Genomic DNA, 6,000 nt, shown 5'->3' on the forward strand with positions numbered 1-6,000 from the left:
TAATGATCAAGAAACACAGCTAGAGGTGGGCGGATTGATAGTGCACGGTATTGGGGATGCTGCCTCCCCACCTCCAAAAAAAAAAAAAAAAAAACAAACAAGAAAAACGGTTGCGTGCTGCCCCAGCCCCCTCCCTCAAGCTCCTCATTCCACTCTAGCCGTGCCATTTCCACTTGGATCATTTGGACACTTGTGACATTTTCTTAATTGAAATGATGCGCGTTTGTTGATAAAAAAAAAAGAAAGAACGAAAAGTTCTCTGCCCCTGCGTCTCACACGATTTTGTTGATTATTATTACTGTTCATTATTGTTCATTATTAAATGAGCGTGTATGTATGTGAAGTGTAGTGTGGTGTGGTGTGGAGCGGTGTGTGCTCTCTGGCATTTTTGTGTGGGCATTTGATGTGAACTGGCTGGCTGAGTGGCCACTTGCGACTTGCCAACAACAACAGCAACAGCAACAACAACACCAATACAGCAATGTCTTCATTAGCCGAAAGACTGAGGCCACAAAATTTTGCGCCTTTCACAAAAACCAATGCAGTCAAATGCACTTCCTGGCTGCCAGGCTGCCTGCCAGTCTGCCAGCCTGCCCGACTCCCTGCCTTATGCCTAAGTATTGCTGCAATAAAAAAATCAAGTCATAACATCAGCAGCAGCAGCAGCAACAACAACACTTTGGAAAAATTGGCACATCAAAAGCTGCTGAAAATCCTTTCAAGATCTCTCCCGCTTGCTCCTCTCATTCCCCGTTGCCACGCCTCGATGCATTTACGAGCGATAATTATTACTTTAATTATGTTTTAATTAAAGGCATGCCGCAATTGGCCACTTTTTGATTTCTATTTTATGCACGGGTGGGCGTGCAGCAGCAGCAGCAGCATCAGCAGCTGAATACAAAAACAAACATAAGTATGTACTGACGAGTATGCAGCGCACATAATTATGCACTTGCAGTTGCAAATTTTATGATTTGCCTGCTTTAAGTGACAACATGATGATATGACGTCGACGTCGACGTCGACAGCAGCAGCAACAACAACGGCGACGCCAACTACGGCGGCATTTTCTGTTATTTTTAATGCGCCACCAGCTTGCGGCTCATTTTCTTGTGCCGCCGCGTTGGATGCATTTTTATGCGTTCGTCATCCGTTTGTCATAAAGCAACAACAGCAAAATTATAAATATATATACACATATATCCAGCTATATCAGCAACCACAATAACAACAACGCTGCAGCAAAAACAACTAATTTTAATTCTTTTTTTTTTTTAATATTAAATCACTTTTTTATTTCGCTATAATTTTCCTGTCTGCAACTATTTATGCACTAAGCGTTGGCGCTTGGCATTTTTATTTTTAAATATTTCTGCAAAGTGGTCCTAATGCATTTTTCAGATACGGCGGCGGCTTTACGCGATTTTTTAGACATTTTGACACCACCATAATGATGTCACATTTATTGTTTATATATAGTTTTAATTATGAGTCAAGCTTGTATTAAAGTGCTAAATAATTACAAGTTTTAGAAATTCTTAACAAATTCCTCGAATCGTTTGCTAACAAAGTAATTTAAATTCTTTTATTAATGGCTGGAGATCAATGTTAAGCTTGGGAACAACGAACTCAACGAAATCTGGATTATATTGGATTTTTATATCAAGGAATATGCTGTATATATAAAATACAAAATATGCTGGCTTCATAACTTTTTGTAATTTATTTTGTGTCTGATTTATTAAGGTTTTCTTGAGAACAAATTGGAGCACGAATACCATAAATTACACAGCCATAAAACTAGGCATGACACTCCATAATTTGGATAAAATATCCCCAAACACGAACAAGTTCTGCGTACACTTTTTTCTTGAAACATATCGATCAAAAATATTCCTAACTTATTTCGATCAAATGTAACTTCATTCGTTATTAATTCAACGAAGTTCAATAGGTTTTAAAGAAAATTTTCTGAAACTGTTTTACGGTTATCTATATATATAAAACTGTTTGTCCTGACTGACTGACTGATTGGTGATCAACGCACAGCCCAAACGGTAAAAGCTGGGACTCAAGTATCCTTTCATTGCCTAGGTTGGCGATAAGAAGCGATTATGGAAAATTCGAGCTCCAAAGGGAGAATCTGGTTCCAGCGTTTGTATGAAAAATTTACAATTTTCATCTGATTAGCTTCAAACTTAGTTTTTATACCCTCTGGCTTAATATAAATATCCAAGAAACAATATTAACATCAAAGAATGAGCAGACTTTTACTGCATATATGCATTTTAATGTATTTTTTTTAAAAGAAATCAAAAAATAGCCAATAATGAATTTAAGAGCCAAATAATATTAAAATATTGATATTAAACATTTAAAATACAATCCTGAACATAACTACAAACGAAACAAGTTCTCCCTTAAAACAAAGACATACGAGTATTACTTTAAAAAATTATATTGTGCTAGCCATTAAGGAGTAATCGTCAATCCTCACCACATCAGAAATAATAAATCAAATACATAACACTACTAGTGGATCGATTATACACAGAGTAGCAAATGCAAATGCTGATAATATTACATATAACTTTAAAATTCAGATCGCGTTCTCTTTAGCTGAGAATGGCATAAAAAGAGTTACTGAAATGAATGCTTTGAAGCTCATAGTTTTCCCATATATGCCCCATTTCAATTAATAATTACATTTCCATATAATACTCCCCTTTTTCTGAGAATGGTACAAATAGATTTGGCTTCATCTTCATTAATTTTGCACTTGAGTTTGTCACAAATTTATTGAGTGTTAGAGGGACGTCGAAAAGTTTGATGTGAAAACAAATGAAAACAAAAACAATGACAAGCATTATGCTTGGAAAAATGTACTGCATATATACACACAGTTTTATACCCTTTTACCCTTTGGGTACAGTCTATTATTGAATAACTTTTTTAAACTATCCTAAAAACCCGACGGGTTTGTTCTTAATCGAAAACTGTATCTCACGTCAATCTGATACCTGCACCTGCAACAATCGCGATCAATCGGCGTCTTATCGAATAATAAACAAACAAAAAATTAACTCATTAAATGCAAATGATGGAGGGTCAATTGTCATTGCATTTGTTCACATATTTCAAGTACTTGTGCATAAATTGTAATGCTCGCAAAAAAAAAAAAAAAAAACAAAAAACAAAACGTGCATAGCCACATAGTACACACTATTTGAACATTGTTGGCCCATTAGGGCCTCTCTTCCTCTCTTCCCAGACCCCTAACTGGCCACCCCTAACTGCCCACAACTATGCATAAAACTAATTGCAAATGCGACTAACAAGGCGTGCAAAACGAGTTATAAAGTCGGTGGCAAACGTCAGAGCGGCTCACAGCGCAAAACTAAATTCTGTATTAATTTGCAATTAATGCAGCTAATTATATTTAATTAAATGAACGAGCAACTGCAGCGAACAATGCAGCTAACGATGTGAGGCTATAATTTTTTCTTGATTTTGTTCGTGTTTTGTTTTTGCTTTTGCCTTTGACTTAAACTGGGAAACTGAAAGCTAAAAACTGAAAACCAAAAACTGAACTGAAATAGAAAAGTGGCGGGCAGGTTGCCCAGTCTAGTCAAATAGGCGGTCAACCATTTGGAAAATGAAACTTATTATTACGATTGCTATTGTTAGTGTGGTTGTTGTTGTTGTTAATATAGCTGCGAGTGTGAATTGCACTAGTGGCAGAGTGACTGCAGTCAGCTTGTATTCGTATTGTATCTCATAGATACATTTACAAAATTGTACGAGCGTTTTGCAAATTTCTGCTTGCCTGCCTGCCTGCCTGCCGGCCTGGCCTGCCTATTCAAAAGGCAATTGTAATTTTTGTGTGTTTATGGGGTGCTTTGGCATCATCATTTGCAAGGCTTAGCACATTAAACTATTTATATGTATTATCTACAGTGTAGCTTTTCATATCACACTCACACACACACACATACATATGTACATATATATGTTTATGTGTCTCATTGTTGCAAATTGCCGTCGTCGACGACGCGTCGTAGCAGTCACTGCTGAGCTTATTATTGTTATTATTATGAAACGCGTTAGTTTATTATTATTTATTATATTAGTGCTTTTATTATTAGACGTCCGTATCTATTTTGAGTTCCACTAAAGAAAAATGAACGCCGAGTATAATTTGAGCCTGGGCTGAAAACAAACAACACATTTTTCACAACTATTCATGGTTTATTGCAATTAAATTTTAGTGCTTAAATTAATTCGATTAAATGTTAACTTAATGGCCGCAATGATGCAATTTAAAAAAAAAAAATTTTATAGAATTTTGCAGCAATTTGTTTGCTTTGAATTGGCTGCTGAAAGTTAAAGTTGCTGTTGATGCCTGACCATGGGAATTATGCTTGATTAGAGTTATTTGCGTTAACAATTTTCGCAATTTTTGCATAAAAATCAGATAAATTAAGGGGTGCTCTATGCGTTCGGATGTCAAGGTTGAAATTAGCATAAAAAATGCATTTTCATTTGTTTCAGTTTTTGGAGTGCGAAATAAGCAACAAAAAAAAAAAAGATATCTCAAGATGGCAGTTACATATTAAAATTTCAAAATGTTCGCAATAAAATAATTGTAAGTTTATGAGAGTAATTGAAAAAACTATTTCTATCTGTGAGTGGCTAAACAAAATTGTAAGCTTGTTTCCAATTTGTGTATCCTCAATATTTGTTTGTAGTTATGGAATGTGGTTGGCATTTACATGAACAAATTTAAAGCCTCTGATTTCTTTTCTTAACTGAACAGAAATATACAGAGAATTCTTTTATCATTTTCGAAAAGAATTAAGTTTTCATTTATCTTCTAATACCGCATTGTCCATTACAGAAACTAAAACTAAATGTATTTCATATATTGATATTTACCGTTGTATTTTGTTTTTACTTTAGCCTCAGCAATAAAGATGGTATATGTATGTAGCACGATTGTTTGATAAATTTGTTTGATAACGCTTGATTGAGTCGCACTCTAGATAATCAAATTTCTCTCACTGCACACAAATTGTAAGTTGTAGAAGAGTTTATGGGAATAATTTTGTTGTAGATATATGGAACTGCTCTTGATCTTGGTCTGGAAAACTGTACACGCACAAACATTTAGTTTTTCAAGTCAACATTTTTGCATGTCATTCTGTCGTGGATGCCGCACTCAGAGGTTTAAGCCGCGAGCTTACAAGCTCTCGATCGCGTAGTCTCTCGCTCACCTAGCAATTAATCACACGTTGTTCGGCTCGAAACAAGAAGAGGAAGAAGTGGATGTTGCAATTGCAAGCCACACGCGACGACGCGCTAAAGATTTTTGTACACGCGCGAATTCTTTTCCAAGGAAATATCTTTTCTTTTTATTGTGTTGGTGTTGGTTTTGTTTTGTTTGCTTGCTAGCTTACTGGCTGGTTCATGTGTTACAGAGCCGGGCGGGCAGCTGTTAAATGTTGTTGATACTTTTGTTATATTGCTGTTGCTTGGCACACGCCGGCAATGGAATGCACAACACACTCGTTCGCGTTCCGTTTTCTTTAAAGATGAGTGTGTGTTTATTTGTATTTGTATTTGTGAGTGTAAGCGTGTGTGTGCGTACGTGCAGTAACCGTGCGTGTGTGTACGAACAGGCGCAACGACGTCCACAGACTGAATGAACGTGTGGCGCACAAACGGCGCTTGGACCCCCAACAATCATCAACATAAGTAGCAAGCGGCAATACCAACAACAACAACAGCAACTACGAGTGCAACTTACGACAAACACGAGCAAACAAAATCATTTGCCGAAGCCGCAGCCGAAGTCACAGCAATGGCTACACAAAAGCTCAGGAGGAGTGAGCGAGTGCGATAGAGAGAGGCCCACAGTTGACGACGACGACGACGAAGCGTCGACGCGCCGCAGTTGACTGCAGCGTTGGCGTTGCTGTTGCCGTTGACTGCTGCGGCTGT

At 37.0% G+C, this 6,000-nt stretch overlaps 1 protein-coding gene across 1 annotated transcript in view; it reads right to left on the reverse strand.

The window, feature by feature from the left end:
- The window catches only part of LOC115634535 (mediator of RNA polymerase II transcription subunit 13), a 94,303-nt gene extending 88,635 nt beyond the window's left edge, over nucleotides 1-5,668 (reverse strand). Inside the window, exon 1 of the mRNA XM_030532345.1 lies at nucleotides 4,936-5,668. The gene's annotated coding sequence lies outside the window, so the exon portion shown is untranslated. The remainder of the gene's footprint in view (nucleotides 1-4,935) is intronic.
- Nucleotides 5,669-6,000: the final 332 nt, after the last annotated feature.

This window comes from Scaptodrosophila lebanonensis, unplaced genomic scaffold (assembly GCF_003285725.1).
Source record: "Scaptodrosophila lebanonensis strain 11010-0011.00,11010-0021.00 unplaced genomic scaffold, SlebRS2 tig00000001-arrow-pilon, whole genome shotgun sequence".
NCBI classification, from domain to species: Eukaryota; Metazoa; Arthropoda; class Insecta; order Diptera; family Drosophilidae; genus Scaptodrosophila; species Scaptodrosophila lebanonensis.